Raw genomic sequence first — 19,343 nt, forward strand, 5'->3', positions numbered from 1 at the left:
AGCTCAAAACCTTGTTTGCCCTTGCAGCTGCTGCCTGGCATTGCTTGCTACAGCCAAGTTTTTTATCTACAAGGACTCCAAGGTCCTTCTCCATTATGGATTTGCCTAGTGCAGTCCCATTAAGGGTATATGGGGCTTGCATATTTTTACATCCCAGGTGCATGACCTTACATTTATCCACATTAAATCTCATCTGCCACTTAGCTGCCCAGATTGCCAGTTGGTCAAGATCCTGCTGCAGGGATGTCACATCCTGGATAGAATTGACTGGTCTGCAGAGTTTTGTGTCATCTGCAAACACTGATACATTACTCATAATACCCTCCCCTAAGTCATTTATGAACAAATTAAACAAAAGTGGACCCAGTACAGAACCCTGAGGGACCCCACTGAGGACCTTATTCCATGTAGAGAATGTACCATTAACAACCACCCTCTGTACCCGATCCTGTAGCCAGTTTTCTATCCATGTGCAAACGGCTTCACTAAGACCAATAGACCTTAGCTTAGAAAGCAGTCGTTTGTGGGGAACGGTATCAAATGCTTTGGCAAAATCCAAATAGATGATATCTACTGCATCCCCACTGTCCAGCTTCTTACTTACCTCATCATAAAAAGCAATTAAATTGGTCTGACATGACCTGTCCTTCATAAAGCCATGCTGATTACTGCTCATAATGGCATTCTCCACTACATAATTTTGAATGTGATCCCTTAACAAGCCTTCAAATAACTTGCCCACCACGGATGTCAAACTTACAGGCCTATAATTGCCAGGCTGAGATCTTACTCCCTTTTTAAATATGGGAATGACATTCGCCTTCTTCCAATCCCTAGGTACCATACCTGATGAAAGAGAGTCTGAGAATATCAGAAACAGGGGCCACTGCAATTCTGCCCCTAGCTCTCTCAGTACCCGAGGGTGTATTCCATCTGGCCCAGGTGCCTTGTTTACATTTATCGTGTGTAACCCTTTAAGCACCATATCCTGTGCCAACCACTGTGTAGTTGGAGCTGAGGCAACAGTGCAGCTATTGGGTGGGACTTGTCCCACTGGCTCCTCTACTGTATACACAGAAGAAAAGAACTGGTTAAGCACATCTGCCTTTTCTGTATCCGCTGTAACCATATTGTTATTATAACTCAATGGGGCCACACCCTCAACCTGCATCTTTTTACTATTAATATACTTAAAAAACTTTTTGGGGTTAGTCTTGGCCTCGGCCGCGATGCGCTCCTCATTTTCTATCTTTGCCTTCCGGATTGCTGTTTTACAACACTTGTTATAGTGTTTATAATCATTAAACGCAGCTACTGTCCCCTCTGACTTATATTTCTTAAAAGCTTTCCTTTTTCTCCCTATTAACTTCTTTACCTCAGAGTTAAGCCACATAGGGTGATTCTTAACACTTCTACTTTTTCTTATTAATGGAATAAATTGAGAACAGTAATGATTTAATATCATTTTAAATGACAACCATTTCTGCTCTGTGTTTTTATCAGAAAACATAATGCCCCAATCTATGCCCTGAAGCGCTGCCCTTAAGGAGCTAAAATTTGCCTTCCTAAAATTCATTGTCTTTGTTGCCCCCGTGTAAATTTGTTTCCTGCACCAAACATTAAATGAAATAACATTATGGTCACTATTACCCAGGGGTTCAACCACTTGCACATTTGCTATACGTTCTGGGTCATTAGAGATCACTAGATCTAGTATAGCATGGTTCCTGGTTGGCTCCTCAACAACCTGTGACATAAAGTTGTCATGCAGCAAGTTTATAAACTTGTTCCCATTTACTGTCCTGGCAGTACTATTGCCCCAGTCAATATCAGGGTAATTAAAATCCCCCATTATTATCACTTGCCCCAAACTAGCAGCCTTTTCTATTTGCAACAGGAGCTGGGCCTCCTCCTCTTCGCTTACATTAGGGGGTCTATAGCATACCCCTACAATTAGTTTGGTAGATTCCTTACTATCTGTGAGAAGCTCAACCCATAAGGATTCAGCTCCCTCTGTTAACCCCATCACTTCCTCCCTAATATTTGCTTTTAATTCCTGCTTAATGAACAGACACACTCCTCCTCCTTTTCTATTGCCCCTGTCCCTCCGAAACAATGTATACCCCCCAATATTAACTGCCCAGTCATGAGACTCATTCAACCAAGTTTCAGCAACTCCAATCACATCATATTTCCGCTCCAACGCCAGTACCTCCAGCTCTCCCATTTTACCAGTCAGACTCCTTGCATTGGTAAACATACATTTAATACTGGTTCCGGCGTGAGAATGATGTGTAAACAACTTATGGGCCTCCCTGCCATTATCAGTATCCCGAAGCAAGTCTCCTCCCCCATTTTCCCTTACTATGCCCACTACCTCATCTATCCTGTCTACCACAGAATTTCCCTCTGCACCCTCCCCCCCCACTCCTAGTTTAAAATCTCCTCCAACCCTCTAGCCATCTTTTCCCCCAAAGCAGCTGCCCCATCATCATTGAGGTGCAGCCCATCCCTGGCAAAGAGCCTGTAGCCGACTGAGAAATCAGCCCAGTTCTGGAGAAACCCAAAGCCCTCCTCCCTACACCAATCTCTCAGCCACGCATTAATCTCCCTAAGCTCCCGCTGCCTTCTTAATGTTGCTCGTGGCACAGGTAATATCTCTGAGAAAATTACCTTGGAAGTCCTCGCCCTCAACTTCGCACCTAGCTTTTTAAAATCGTTCTTGAGGACTTCCCACCCTCCTCTAACTTTGTCATTGGTACCTATGTGTACCAAGACCGCCGGGTCTTCCCCAGCCCCTCCCAACAATCTGTCCACTCGTTCCACCACATGCCGAACCCTAGCACCAGGCAAGCAACACACAGTTCGGCATGTAGGGTCTTTGCGACAAATTACCCTATCCACCTTTCTAATAATTGAATCCCCTACAACTATAGCCTGCCTTCCCTTCCTAGCACTATTCCCCTCACCTGTATTAGAGGTGCCGGCTCCCAGGGTGCTCTGAGAGTCAGCCCGCTCCATACATGCCAGCTCAGAGCTGTCTTCCCCAGCATCTTCACCTAAAGCGGCAAATCTGTTGGATTGTACAAGCTGTGAACCAGCCCCCCTACCCTTGTGTCCCCTACTTCCCCTCTTAACTGTTACAAATTTGTCTCCCTCATTAACCTCCACTGTCCCTTCTCCACCCCCCACTACACCGGCCCCTGCCAGTGGTTGCTCATTGAGCCTCCTGTTCTCCCCCATGCTTGCAGCTGCCCTCAGTGCTGCCAGTTCCCCCCTTAGATTCTGCACCTCAGATTCCAAGAGGAAAACCCACCTGCATCTCTCACAAGTAAATGCTGCATGGAACTGCTGCTCCAGGACCACATACATGCGGCAAGATGCACACTGAGTAACACCAGCAATCATACTGCAACTCATATTGCAACTGGGTACTTACAGTCTCCCGAGTGCAATCCCTTGTATAGTGCCTTTTAAGTTTCAAACGCCTTTTTTGTTTTTAACGCCTACTATACACTTAATCTACATGCAACACTTTAGATTAAATGCAACACTCGCTAGCAGCTCCCAAACTCGCTGTGCAGTCAGAAACTTATTGAGGTTCAAAAAGGGCCTGTGTGCGGTCGCGTGTAGGCAGAAGTGCAGAGGCGGCGCGCGTGAGGGGAAGATGCTGCTGAAGCCGCCGAAGAGTAAAATGCTGCTGGGCACCAATGTATTAGGGGGGGCCACGGGGCACACTGACTTATGGGGGCACTGCTGCTGGGCACCAATGTACTAGGGGGGCTGGCTCTTGGCACCAATGTACTAGGGGGGCACTGCTGCTGGGCACCAATGTACTGGGGGGCACTGCTGCTGGGCACCAATGTACTAGGGGGGCACTGCTCTTGGCACCAATGTACTAGGGGGGCACTGCTCTTGGCACCAATGTACTAGGGGGGCACTGCTGCTGGGCACCAGTGTACTAGGGGGGCACTGCTCTTGGCACCAATGTACTAGGGGGGCACTGCTGCTGGGCACCAATGTACTAGGGGGGCACTGCTCTTGGCACCAATGTACTAGGGGGGCACTGCTGCTGGGCACCAGTGTACTAGGGGGGCACTGCTGCTGGGCAGAGAGTTAAATTTTTTAACATTTTCTAATGGTGGTGTGCCTCGTGATTTTTTTCATGAAACAAGTGTGCCTTTGCCCAAAAAAGGTTGAAAAACACTGAGATAAAGAATGTTGCTGTTGTTGATGTCTTTAACATCAAAAAACATAAATGGTATGGATTTGCATTTGTAAAATGTACTATTTAACTTCCAGCAATTCATAAATTAAATAAGAAAATAAATATTGGTTAAGAAAATTGGGAATTAAAACCTAAATCGGTGGCCCTTAACATCTGCTCTGCAGTATGGTTGGACCGTGTGCTTTACACATGTCTTTGAGGTAATACTTTTGCAAGTTTTTTTATATTCCCATTGAAGTTTTTCATTTGAAATATTGTATATTGCTCTTTCATGTTTTTTTGGACTACAAATAAGATATGTGCACAGGAATTTGTTGATGTTTTTTTTTTCCAAACTAGTTTCTGGCCCCCCAACAGTCTGAGGGGCCATGAACTGGCTCCCTGTTTAAAAAGTTTGAGGACTCCTGAAATAAAGCATACAAAAAAGCTAAAAAAATAGAGATGGAAAGGGGTATTGCAGCCAGGAGTAAGAGGAATCCAAAATTATTTTTTAATTATGTAAATAGTAAAAAAAATGAAGCAAGAAGGGATGGAAACCTTATTATCAAAGAGAACAGGAAAAAATAAGAAATTCTGAACTCTTATTTTTCATCTGTTTATACAACTGAGGAGCCAGCTAATCAAAGCTTCCCTTTTAATAGACCCAATTCTAGTAATATAACTAACTGACACATGGGTCACTCGGGAGGAAATTCAAAAGAGACTTGAACATGTAAAGGTAAACAAAGGTCCAGGACCGGATGGTATTTATCCTAGGGTATTAAACAAGCTTAGTGCTGTCATTGCCAAACCTCTTCACTTAATTTTTCAGGATTCATTGAGGTCTGGCATGGTGCAGAGAGACTGGCGTATTGCTAATATGGTGCCGTTATTTAAAAAGTGATCCCGTTCTCAGCCTGAAAACTATAGGCCTGTTAGTCTAACATCAGTGGTAGGAAAGCTTTTGGAAGGGGTAATAAGAGATAGGGTACTTAAATACATTGCAAATCACAATACTATAAGTTTGTGCCAGCATGGTTTTATGTGTAACAGATCTTGCCAGACTAATTTATAGTCTATATATAGTCATTATGGTTGAACGTGATGGACGTATGTCTTTTTTCAACCCAACTTACTATGTAATTTAGTCGCCTTTTATGAGGAGGTGAGCAAGAACCTCAATGCTGGAATGCCAGTGGTCTACTTAGACTTTGCTAAAGCATTTGCAGTAACTCAGGAGGAATATTGGCCTAGAACACAATATTTGTAATTGGATAGAGAACTGGCTGAAGGATAGATTACAAAAAGTGGTGGTAAACATTTTCTAATTGGGCCAGACTTGTTAGTGGGGTACCGCAGGGGTCAGTCCTTGGTCCTTTACTTTTTAACTTGTTTATTAATGACCTGGAGGTGGGCATAGAAATTGCTGTTTTTATTTTTGCTGGAAAACTGCACCGAAAATTGGAAAATGAGGTTCAATGTGGACAAGTGCAGTGACAAGTTATGCACTTTGGTAGAAATAATATAAACGCAAGTTATCTACTAAATGGTAGCGTGTTGGTAGGGAGTAGGATCTGGGGGTTTTTGTTGTCTAATTCCAGGCAATGTCATTCTGTGGCTACTAAAGCAAATAAAGTGCTGTCTTCAATAAAAAAAAGACATTGACTCAAGGGATAAAAACATAATTTTGCTTCTTTATAGGTCTCTGGTCATAGGCAGATTTTCAATAAGGCTAGGGGAGGCTAAGGCTCCACAAACCTGCTTGGCACCTTTAAAAAAACAAACAAAAAAAAACCCTCACTCTGTTTCTGCACTGTCCTGTAAATCTTCTTCTGTTCCTGCAAGCTGCGTTCGGCTGTAATCACCTGTGCTCTGATTGGATCTTTCTTCTTGTGGATTCTCCAATCGGAGCACAGCTTTCTTGACAGACACTAAAACTGACCAATCAAGGCACAGATGCAGACAGGGCTCAGGAGATATTACAAACTGAAGGCAGTGCAGAAATGAAGACTGTTAAGAAGAATCTGCAGACCAACTTTTACTGCAGATTTCATTCCACTCCCACGGGTACTATACAGTTCTAAAGGCTGACCCACTAGCTGAAATTAAATTGTTTTTTGTCACCTGACATCTATAATATCCCTATCACCTATCCTAACAGATGGATGGTAAGTTAACTCTAAAGCTCATTGTGCTTTTATATATTTGTTGTTGTTGTAGTTCAAGGGGTGGTTCAGTTTTATGTTAACTTTTAGTATGTTATAGAATGGCCTATTCCTAGCAACTTTGCAATTGGTCTTCAAATGGGGGTCGTTGACCCCGGCAGCCAAAAAGTATTGCTCTGCAAGGCTACAATTTTGTTTTTCTATGCAGGCCCCTTAACTATTCATATTCCCATCTCTTGTTTAAACTGCTACCTGGTTGTGAGGGTAAATAAGACACTAGCAACCAGATAGCTGCTGAAATACCAAATGGAGAGCTGCTGCAGAAAAATCTAAATAACTGAAAAACCATTAAAAATAAGATGACCAATTGCAAATTGTCTCATAATATAAATGTCTACATCATATTAAAAGTTACATAGTTACAGTTACGTTACATAGTTACATAGGGTTGAAAAAAGACCAGAGTCCATCAAGTTCAACCCTTCCAACTAAACCCAGCACACACAACCTATACTTACCAATCTATATACTCACATACATAAACTATATATACAAACATTAATACTGACTGTAGATATTAGTATCACAATAGCCTTGGATACTATGCTTATTCATAGTACATAGTTACATAGGGTTGAAAAAAGAGCAGAGTCCATCAAGTTCAACCCATCCAAGCAAACCTAGCACACACAACCCACACCTACCAATCTATACACTCACATACATAAACTATATATACAACCACTAATACTAACTGTAGATATTAGTATCACAATAGCCTTGGATATTCTGATTGTTCAAGAACTCATCCAGGCCCCTCTTAAAGGCATTAACAGAATCTGCCATTACCACATCTCTAGGAAGGGCATTCCACAACCTCACTGCCCTCACTGTGAAAAACCAGCTACGCTGCTTCAAATGGAAGCTCTGTTCCTCTAATCTAAAGGGGTGACCTCTGGTGCGTTGATTGTTTTTATAGGAAAAAAGAACACAAGCCAACCTTGACAGTCTAACCTCATAGGTTAAATCTTCCATCTCCTTTACCAGTTTAGTTGCACGTCTCTGCACTCTCTCCAGCTTATTAATATCCTTCTTAATGACTGGAGCCCAAAACTGCACTGCATACTCAAGGTGAGGCCTTACCAGGGACCTATAAAGAGGCAAAATTATGTTTTCATCCCTTGAATCAATGCCCTTTTTTTTATACAAGACAGCACTTTATTTGCTTTAGTAGACACAGAATGACTGGATTAGACAACTTGTTATCAACAAAAACCCCTAGATCCTTCTCCATTAAGGATACCCCAATAAACTACCATTCAGTAGATAGTTAGCGTTTATGTTATTTCTACCAAAGTGCATACTTTTGCACTTGTCCTCATTGAACTTTGAACCTCATTTTCCAGTTTGCTGCCCAGTTTTCCAATTTTGTCAAATCACTCTGCAAAGCGGCAGCATCCTGCACAGGTTACTAAGCAGATAACAGATAAGTAGCATAGATTCCCATTGTATTCTACACAGTTTATCTATCTGGTATCTTCTTATGTAACCTGTGCCTTTTCTCCTTCTTTCAATTTAAATGGCTGCCCCCATGGCTACACAGCAGCTATTTCTATTAACTATAGTAGTCTTTCTGAAGCAAACACGCAACTTTTACCAGTGTAGGGCAACAGTACATTATATTTTAATTATTTTAAAACATTTTTATTTTTTAGAGTTACTGTTCCTTTAACTGTGGTCCCTACAGCAAGGCATACAGAGCCTGGGGTAGGCTAAACCCTTAATAACTCCTTTGTTGGGGCTAATGGCTGCCCTTTCTAACTAAAGCTGACTATGCTCACTTCTCCTAGAGAGTGCTATAAAATGTTCTGCTGTGCTTACTTGTTCTTGTTCACGGGGCCCTGTCCCCGACTTTAGTTGCGCCAGTAGTGTTACTGGGGCCTTGCTGCACCCAGGCTCAGATGGAGCTCTGCTTGGGAGACAGCATGCAGCCAAAAGAGGAAGACACTCCCTCCTGCCAGACACTATATCAGTCTGCAGGGGGAGTGTACAACCTGACTAAACCTATAAGGGATAGTTTTAGAACTGTAACCTGAGTACAGAGGGCTCTGCCCAATAACAGTAAAGATATGAAAGGTAGGGATATGAAGTCATAGGGATCTTAACCCTATGGGTCCCTACAGAACTTTTGCACAATTTAGTGTCGGCAGCAAAAATAGAAACAGTACTCTCTATGCCCACCTCCAGGTCATTAATAAACAAGTTAAAAAGCAATGGACCGGGGGTGGAGCTAACTGCCGATCGAGATGGAAGCAAGGTGAAGGAGCTCCTGAGCTAAAAACTCTGAACGAGACCCAGAACCATTAAAACTAATGGAAAAACACAATAAAACAAAAGAACAAAGTGGAGAGGAGGGTAGGAAGCACAAATCTTCGGAATCACAGCAATTATTGAAGCAGTTCTTCACTTTGGCAGAATTGGAGCAGGCATCGCAAGGGGCCAAGATGGGGTTGCACCCCGCCAAGGGCTCTGTAACGGAATCAGACAACAAGTCAGTGAGTTCAGACTTATCTACCCTCACGTACTTAAAAACTCTCCCAACTAAAACTGACATGTTTGATATGATGACACAAATACAAAGCACATTAAAGGAGGAGGTGGCGGGCATTAAGGCAGAAATTGCTTCACTGAATACACGAGTCACGGACATTGAAAACAGAGGCGACTCGACTGACACTGTGATAGAAGCATTGACACAGTCAAATGCCCACCAGGCCAAAACTATAAATACCCTGCAAACGCAGACTAGATGACATTGATAATAGAGGGAGAAGGAATAACCTCCATATTAGAGGCCTGCCCGAGCTGCCAGATGGAAGTAACTTGCATGACACTGTTATGGAACTTTTTCAACAAATCCTAAACCTACCCTCCACTCACACAATAGAGATGGAACGAGTACACAGAGCTCTTAAGCCAAAACGTTTACTCACAGACAACCCAAGGGACGTTATATGCTGTCTGACACGCTTTGAAGTAAAAGAGGAGATCCTGGCTAAAGCAAGGAAACAACAAACAATTAGATTTGCCGAAGCAGACATTATTATTTTACAGGACTTATCATGGCATACATTACAGCAACGGAGAATGGTCAAACCGATCCTGCAAACAGTTAAAGAGAAAAAGTTCATGTTTTGCTGGACATTTGGAATACAAATCAATAAAGACGGTAAACAATATACCTTAATTAACAAGCCCAGATGACATCTCGAAGTTCTGCAAAGCCTGCGGCATAGAGGAACCCGATGTAGAGGAATGGAGAAGATACAACCAAGCACCACAAATCCTGGATCTTCCAAAGAAGGACTCGTGGTCCCTGGTCACCACACCTAAAACAAAAGGAAAAAACTCAAACAAACTATTGAAAAAAACAATGCCATTAACTCTTGAACTTTAAACCTCATACAGCACAACAGGTGATATAAGCATTAATAAGTATGAAAAATAAGGTTTCTGGTAAATGTCATGTAACTTATAACTGATGTAACTAAAGTTCAGAGCTATAACACCTATGTCTTTCTACCATTCGGTACTGCTCCCCCCCCCAGGGGTACCGACAGGTTTATCCTGGCGAAAATTGGTTCTGTATTGGTCCCAATCTATATAACCCCATATGTATGAACAACACTATAAAGAAACTTCCATACTACAACTGTTTTTTGTATGTTTAGATGTATATAGTTCTAGCCCTTAATAATCTCATCTATCTTTCTGACCGACCAAAGAGTAATTTACCAAGTACAAACGGTAACTGCATTAGTCTGCTAGTCAATATAAGAATATACTCATGTAAAATATGTCAAATGTGATCAATGTTCACTCTCTCAATGTTAATGGGTTAAACCTGCCAGAGAAAAGAAGCAAAATTATAAGGGAAATATCAAGGAACAAGGGACATATAGTCATGTTACAGGAAACACATTTTAAAGGCTCAGACTTTTACCTTCAGAATTTCAGGGAATACCCCACTTGGTTTTATAGTAATGACCAAGACAATAAGGTTAAATGAGTAGCACTGGGACTGCATAAATCAATAGACTTCCAATTAATGGAAGAACTAAAAGATGCAGAAGGGAGATACGTAATAGTTAAAGGTCTACTAGGCCACACCAAATGTACAATTGGATTTTTATACTCACCAAATACTAACCAGGCGGGTTACCTAACCAAACTCTTGAATAAAATAGAAACTTTTGCAGAAGGGGTATTAACCCTGGGAGGAGACCTAAACATGCCTTGAATCCGACCATAGATAACTCTAAAGGCCAAACATACATACCATATTCAGCGTTTAATAAAATAAAAATAAAAATTCACCAATGTCAATTAGTAGACACCTGGAGATACTTACATAACTCGGAGAAAGACATTAGGGTTGATTCACTAAAGTGCGATAAGTTTTATCGCACTTTTTTTGCCTTAAAAAAGAAGCGACAATTAGCGTGTGATTCACAACAGTATTACCGCATGCGTTTAGTTGCATATCGCATGCGCTAATTCGTGTGCAATCGCATGCGTTAATTTTATCGCAATGCGGTAATTAGCAAATGAAAAGAATGCGAACAAATGATTCACAAAAGCACATAAAGCGTTAAGTGCGTTAATTAGCGCGCAAATGTGTGTGTATTTTAGCACCTGATTGGGGGAGGCGTTGGGCAGAGCACATTTTTAATTTTTGAGTGTTTGGAGTATGGAGTATGCTTATGGGCTGTTACTTGACTTGGAGGAGGAGGAGCAGCAACACCCCCAGCCTTCCCGAGTGATGTGACCTTGGCTTTTTCGCAAAAGGCCACGTTAGAGGGCTTAAGCGAGGATGAAGAGGTCAGGCGGTACAGGCTCAACAGGGCAGCAATATCCAGCCTGTATGAGTTGCTTGAGCCTTCCCTGAAACCACTGACTCGCCGAAGCCGTGCTGTGCCCGGGATGGTCAACCTGCTGTGCTCCCTGCACTTTTTGGCGACTGGCAGTTTCCAGAGGGTCGGGGGGGTTTATGGGGGGGTGTCACAGCCCACCTTTTCACGGTGCCTTGGCCAGGTCCTGGATGCCATCCGCTCGCTGTCCAGGAATTTCATCTCATTCCCACAACATCAAAACGAGTGGAATGTCGTGAAGAGGGATTTTTAAGGGGTAAGTGGCATCCCCAATGTGTTGGGTGCAATTGACTGCATCCATGTGGTGTTTAACCCCCTCCCCCCCACAGGGAGCACATTTTTAGAAACAGGAAGAGTTACCACTCCCTCAACATACAAGTGGTGTGTGATGGCCATATGAACATCCTGAGCATCGTGTCTGGGTTCCCCGGCTCCTCTCACGATGCTTACATCCTAAGGCAGTCCGCACTTTACCAATCTTTTGAGACAGGATGCCTCATGGGTGGCTGTTAGGTAAGTATTTGTGCCACTTATCTAGCACAACTTGCCCACATTTGCTTTGTGTGTCCCACTGTAAAACCAGTCCCTGCCTGCCATAAGCTTGTTATGCAATTTATAAAGTGCCCTCTTTTGCCACTGGGAGAGTCAAAGCAGCTACTTGTAGTGTCAGTATCTAGCACAACTTGCCCACATTTGCTTTGTGTGTCCCACTGTAAAACCAGTCCCTGCCTGCCATAAGCTTGTTATGCAATTTGTAAAGTACCCTCTTTTGCCACTGGGAGAGTCAAAGCAGCTACTTGTAGTGTCAGTATCTAGCACAACTTTCCCACATTTGCTTTGTGTGTCCCACTGTAAAACCAGTCCCTGCCTGCCATAAGCTTGTTTTGCAATTTGTAAAGTGCCCTCTTTTGCCACTGGGAGAGTCAAAGCAGCTACTTGTAGTGTCACCTATCAGTCTCACATTGTCACATCTGTTGCAAAAGGGGCGTGTTTTGACACAGGGAGACTGGAAACAGCTTATTTGTTTGCAGCATCTTATTCCATCTTATTTTATTTCAGGAGATGCTGGCTACCCGTGCTGTCAGTGGCTCCTAATACCCATTCACAGGCTGTGTTCACGGGCCGAGCGTGCTTTTAACCAAGCACATGTGAGAGCAAGGTCTATGATTGAGCGGACGTTTGGGTTCCTAAAAAGCCAGTTCCGCTGCCTGGATAAATCAGGAGGCAGCCTCATGTACAGCCCCACCAAAGTTGCCAACATTGTTGGTGCGTGTGCTGTACTTCACAATCTTGCAAACCGGCACGGCTTACCAGGCGATGTGGCCGATGACCTGGAGGACCCCATACATCTACCAGATCCTGTCCAACGTGCGGATGCCCGAGGGAGTCAAGTCCGGGGACAAATTGTCACCAATTACTTTGCCTGTAAGTACCTACAATCTTTAATACCATACACAAGAAATACCAAACAACTTGTCCAAAAAAAAAATATTTATTCTGAGGAAACACTTCCCCAATTTTTTTTTTTTTTTTTACAGGTTTAAAACCTGTCTATAAAACAAAATAAACCAAAAACAAAACAAAAAAACCCAAAAACAAAACAAAAAAACAAAAAATAGGCCAAAGAAAAGATAGGTTCCACCAAACCCTAATATGTGCCCAATTTATTTGCGCTTATGAAGCTGCCTCGTTGAGCCTGCAGGAGGGGGAGCTGCGCGCTCACCAGCAGCTCCACTGTTAGAGCTTGTTGGCTCTGTTGGCTTTTGGCCCTGTTGCTGGAGGGCAGCAAGTTGTTTTTTTAGTAGTGAATTTTGTTCCACCAAAAGAGCCACTTGTTGCCTTTTGAGCTCTACCTTCTCCTCCTGCAGGCTCAACATGGCAGCCTCGTGTTGGGCCGTATGGGCCCTGTCTGCCTCGTGAAGCCTCAACATGTCGGCCTCATGTTGGGCCTTACGGGCGCTGTCTGCCTCATGGAGGCTTAGCATTGCCGACTCGTGTGCGGCCTAGCGTGCCTGATCTTCATTGTAGGCCAGAGTGGCCACACACAAGTCGGTATGCAATAGATTGATAGAGTTTGCACATCATCACTTTGTGGTTCTTTATTAGGGTTTGGTGGAACCTATCTTTTAGCTGTTCTCGTCCAGCCTGAGGTTGGAGCTGGCTGCTTGCTCCTGGGGAACATTGGACGGCTCCTCATCCGAGAAGAAGGCCACGTCGCTGCCACCGACATGGGACCCTATCTCACTTTCCTCCCCACTAAAGGTTTCGCCTTGTATTGCAGGATGACGCTGTGGGGAGTGGAGCCCAGACGAGGAGCGTCCACCTTTGGGAAAAAAAGAAGAAAAAAGTTTATTTAATTTTTTGTTATCTTCATGATGCAAAACCTACTTCATGGACACAGATTGTCAGTTTTGTTCAAACATGACCAAGTTTATTTGTACCCAAAAATTTGTGGACATTGATTCATTCCAAATGAGGCAAAAAGGTTAAATCAAGTTGAAAAGATTGACTGTTCAAAAGTCAAAGATGAACTGACTGCACCTAACCCAGCAAGACACACTTGGCAAATAACACACCTATCTTATTAGCAATACACTGCACTTCTGGAATTGAAACAGCTGCAATATACACATACACAATTCATTATTATGCCACTGCACAAGCCTAACACAAAACACAGGTCGAACCAGATTTGTTAAGAATAATACCTGGAATGGGAGCAGATGCTGTTTGTCTGCGTCTACTTGGGCCAGGTGGAGATAAAGATGAATCTGTTGGAGAAAAAGATTGTTTAACCTTAAAGAGATACTGACACCAGAAATGAAACCATTTTTACATCTGTCATAACATTGTCTTTGCATGCTATTTATAATTTTGCCATAAAAGTATTTGTCCAAGATTTTACATTCCCTATCTGATCCCCCATGTTCCTCTATGAGGGGGCTGCCATATTTGTCCAGCAGGAGGCCGTTAGCATTAGAAGCTATAACTGACAGGCTGAGAAGGGACAGTCAGGCTGGCAAAACAGTCAGGTTTTGGGATTTCAAGTAACAATTACTTACAAATGCAGCCCTATTAGTAAAAAATGATCAACACAACCTATAGGCAACTTTTTATGTAGATTTATATTTTAAAAAGTTGTTTTTTCGTGTCAGTATCACTTTAATCTTAAGATTCTCTGCAAGAGTAAATACACTTGGATTACTGTCATTACACCTACCTTGGCCAACATTCCTGTCTGTATCAAAGGTGATGGAGACACCTTGCACGCTCTCCCTTTGGAGGAAAGGCAGCAGCAGCTCCTCATACCGGGTGAAATGTACCCGCTTTGCAGGGCCACCTCCAGTTCCTGATCTAAAGAAAATATACAAATGGTTTTATTGTGTTGTCTCCAATAAGCAAGCCATAACAACGCAGTCACTTTTTGTTACTCATTGTTGCCTCAATCAATTCCCTTTACTTTCAAGTGTAACAATACTAAGGCATGCTCTGACACAAAAACCATACTAAAATGCTGCAAGTTGCTGCTAAGTGGCCTCGCTAACTCCCAGGGCTCTCCCTTATACTCTCTCTGTATTAACCAATACTTAAACCATAATCCTCCTTGATAAAGGACAGTACAGGGCATTAAGGGGTCTGTTTACTAAAGTGCGTTTATATTGTCCAAGGGGCCCATTTACTTACTCACGAACCGGCCGAATGCGTCCGATTGCGTTTTTTTCGTAATGATCGGTATTTGGCGATTTTTTCGGAAAATTATTGCGACTTTTTTGTTGCCATCCGAATGTTGCGTAAAATCTGGCGATTTTTTCGTAGCGTTAAAACTTGCGCAAAAAGTTGCGCCTTTTTCGTGGCTATTCCGAACGTTGCTCAAAATGTTGCGATTTTTACGTAGCGTTCGGATTCATTCAAGCTTCAGTATGGTGACTTTTCTTGGGCCAGGTTGGAGCTGCAGGGTGCCATTGAGTCCTATGGAAGGCTTCCAAAATCATGCTAAGTCTGAAAGTTTCGGCCGCCGCTTACGAGCGCTCAATACGAAAAAGTCGCGACAAGATACGAGCGAATCGTAATGGCTACGAAAAACTCGCGTTTTTTCGCGAAAATTGTATTGGTAACGAAAAAGTCGCGACAATTTCCGAAAAGTCGTAAAGGCGCCGAAAAAATCTCAAAAATACGAAAAAAGACGCAAAATGTTCGTTTTCCAATCTGAATTTTTCCAATTTGGATTCGAATTCGTGTCTTAATAAATCAGCCCCTAAGTGTATAGTCTATGAACAGTTGCTAACTTTAACGCCATCAAAGTAGAATATTTGTTAGCAAGAATAGTGGCAAACTTTCTTTTGTCGCCATAATATTCGCTACTATAGAGGTGAATATTTAGTTGCCATAATACTCGCTACTATAGAGGTGAATATTTAGTCGCCATAATATTCGCTACTATAGAGGTGAATATTTAGTCGCCATAATATTCGCTACTATAGAGGTTAATATTTAGTCGCCATAATATTCGATACTATAGAGGTGAATATTTAGTTGCCATAATATTCGCTACTATAGAGGTGAATATTTAGTCGCCATAATATTCGCTACTATAGAGGTGAATATTTAGTCGGCATAATATTCGCTACTATAGAGGTGAATATTTAGTCGGCATAATATTCGCGACTTTTGTAGCGTTAAAGTCCCTAGTGCTATGCTTTCTGCTAATCCCTATTCCAATAGCTTCTCTGTGAAATCAAATCTTCATAATGGTTTACTTTCAACTTTCTCATATTCCTCTAAAAGAAAGCAAAGTTGGAAGTTACATCAGAGAGAATAAAGTTATCATATAGGGAAATGAGAGTTATTAGGGTGTTGCAGTTTCAACTCCTATAATGCAAATATGCGACTAATATGAACCCTTTCAATAATCGCGTCAAATCGCACAAATATATTACTAGGTATATTTTGGCGACTTTTTTGACGCGACTTTGTAATCTCGTGACACGCGCGACTTGCGGCCATTTTGTGTCATCGAGCCTGCTGCCACACTGTGAGCCTACTTGTACATCTGGAGCAAGCATGCCTGGGGTTTCAGAGCTGCTACCGGGGGAGAGGTGCTACATAGTTCGCTTTTTCCTGTGTTCAGGATATGACAGCCTGCCGCTGGGGCCCATAGGGGTCCATGAGAGGAAGAGGACAATCCTGCGCAACCTAATAGACAGGTTGCGCGAAAGGTTTGCCCTTGAAATGGACCTCCGCCTGCTCCAGCGGATATGGTCGGACCTGAAGTGCAGGAATTTCGACCTAATAGCGGAAATACTTTAATATGGTTTTACACAATACGTTTATTAAAAGATTTAGCAAGTAATTTGAACTAACAAATGTAAGAAATGTATATTCTATATATATATATAGTAGAAAGAGTGCCGCACACACAGGGACTTGATACAAAAGAAAAAGTGGTTTTTAATAAAACCACTTTTTCTTTTGTATCAAGTCCCTGTGTGTGCGGCACTCTTTCTACTATATTTTTGTTTTTTGACCTGCACCAAGGGCATTTGGACTTGTATAGGGTGTGCTCCTCCCTGTATACTATATATATATATATATATATATATATATATATATATATATATATATATATATATATGTATGTATGTATTATATATGCATGTTTTTTCAAAAACACACAATAAAGTGGGAATTTTAAATATGTTGTGGCATTTTGAAAAAAAAAATACATATACATAAATACGTTTAAAGCAGGGGGGAAGCAGCAGGGAGCGGCCCATAGTATGAGTCATTTGGGGAAGGACCACAAATGTTTTAGGGGGCCCTGGCTAACAATGTCTGTGTGTCCTTTGTTTTGATGTGAGGGTTCACAGTGAGAGGGGCCAGTGGGGGTGTGGGAGGAGGGGGACCCAAAAATGTTGTTGTGAGGGGCCCCGTTATTTATGATGGTGGCCCTCTGTGTATGAATGTATATATATATATATGTATAATAGATTTAAATAACATCTTGCAATACTATCTCACAGAACTTCAGCTGGATATAGCGCCTCTTCTCCTTCCAGAGGCCCAACCCCAGGCCCCCCAGGCTCCCGAGGCCCCACAGCCTCCAGCAGCCGCCGAGGCCCCCAAGGCTCCAGCACCACCCGAGGCCCCAGAGCCACCCAAGGCCCCAGCACCATCCGAGGCCCCAGAGCCACCCGAGGCCCCAGAACCACCAGAGGCTGAAGAGGCCCCAGAGTCCCCAGAGGCTCCATCAGCCCCGGATACCCCACAGGCCCCCTCTGGAGTTCTCCACTGGAGAGGACTCTCCCCAGGCCCTGGAGTTCTCTCCCCAGGCCCTGGACTCTCCCCAGGCCAAACACTGGGCACCAGGTCCTCCTGCGGACGAGGGACCCTCACGATGGACTGAAGATGTGGGGACCAAAACAACACCTGGGTGGACTGACCCCACACTTCGGTCAATGCAGGAGGATCTGGACACCATCAAGGCCCAGTTGGCCCAGCTCCAGGGGGCATGGACCTAATCAAGGGCAGAAAGCCCTAAGTTTTATTTTTTCTAGTTTTTTAAAAAATTTTTAACAAATATTAGTGTAAAAATAAAAGTTTTTAGTTTTGTACTTTTGAACTGGGTAATGTCTAATTATTTTGCCTTCCTTGATGGTATTCTATACTTTCATGTAGTTTCTCCTACACTCTTACATTTATCAGTAACAGCATCAATATGCTATATGGTTTAAATTTTTGCAAATATTCTGCCAACAATTTTGTCTTTAGCCCATTTTGCTGAATAGTAAAGCTTGCGTTAATTAGTACGTAGCGCATTTTCTGTCAAGTGTGATAACTGCCAATCAAATGTTTTGTTGACAGAATAATTGCAATATTATATTTGTTCCCACTTAATAAAGTGCCCATAACATTGCAGCCTCTCCTGCCTCTTCCTTTTTCCAGATGACGGGCCAGATGAGGGGGAGGAAGCTCATCGCTCTCACTGGTGGCTTCCTCCAGGCACGGTAGTCCCTGTCTGTGCCCTCAGGCTCGGACAGATCAGGGCTCCCCAAGTAAACTGGCCTCTTCGAGTCACTGCTAGAGGACACGGTAGTAGGAAGGTGGTCTGCATGTTTTTTAACAGACAAAAAATATAGATCTATATATATATATATATATATATATATATATTTCTCTCTCTCTCTATCTCTCTCTCTCTCTCTCTAGCACTTCTGTGCTCTCCCAGGGCAAATGCGCAAAATGGCGCCAGTTTCATGCTGCTGCGTGCGTCAAGTTGCATGGCAATTGCTGCGTGCGTAATGTCGCGACAATTAGCGTGCACGCAAAAGTTATTGCACGTGCACTAATTAGCGTGCACGTGAAAAGTACCATGCTGTGCGTACATTAATTAGCGCGCATGCGGTAATTACTGCTCTGGGTGTGCGTTAATTAGTGAATCGTGCGTTAAGTCGCGAAAATTTAGAAATTTAAATCTAAAAAACCTGTAACAGCTTGGAGATGGAGACTGAACAATACCCTCCTAGATGATCAGGATTGTATGGAAGATATAGAACAAGCCATTGTAGACTACAAAGACTACAAAGTACGTATGATAATACGTCCCCCCTGACAAGATGGTTGGCTCTCAAATGTGTAATAAGAGGGATTTTTATAAAACGTGGAACAAGAGTCAAAAGAGAAAGATCCAAACAAATAAATGGTCTGATAGAAAAAATACACAAGTTAGAACTTAAACACAAACAGAACAAGAATGAAGAGAACCTCAGATTACTAACCGAGGCACACCTAGAACTACACACTCATATAAACATCCAGACCAAATACTTACTATCCAGGGTGAGGCAACAATATTATGAACATGGGAATAAATCAGGGAAAATGCTTACAAAAGCCCTAAAAGCTAAACAAGCACAAACCTTTATACACCAAATAAGAGACTCGCAAGGCCACATGCAAATGTCCCCACAAAAAATAGCTGACACCTTTAAAAAATACTATGAACAACTATATAACCTACACCAGGGGTGTCAAACTCAATTG

The 19,343-nt window shown here is 42.7% G+C and overlaps 1 protein-coding gene and 1 long non-coding RNA gene across 2 annotated transcripts in view; one reads left to right on the plus strand and one right to left on the minus strand.

The window, feature by feature from the left end:
• card11 (caspase recruitment domain family member 11) overlaps positions 1-19,343 on the plus strand; it is a 719,724-nt gene that overhangs the window by 129,768 nt on the left and 570,613 nt on the right. The window lies entirely within an intron of this gene.
• Positions 8,743-11,843, minus strand: LOC101732361. The gene is made up of 3 exons (XR_209026.4): positions 9,615-11,843; positions 9,366-9,427; positions 8,743-8,901 (listed from the first exon to the last, which is right to left on the minus strand). It is a non-coding gene; the product is annotated as an uncharacterized LOC101732361 (long non-coding RNA).

Source organism: Xenopus tropicalis, chromosome 9 (genome assembly GCF_000004195.4).
Source record: "Xenopus tropicalis strain Nigerian chromosome 9, UCB_Xtro_10.0, whole genome shotgun sequence".
Classification (NCBI taxonomy): domain Eukaryota; kingdom Metazoa; phylum Chordata; class Amphibia; order Anura; family Pipidae; genus Xenopus; species Xenopus tropicalis.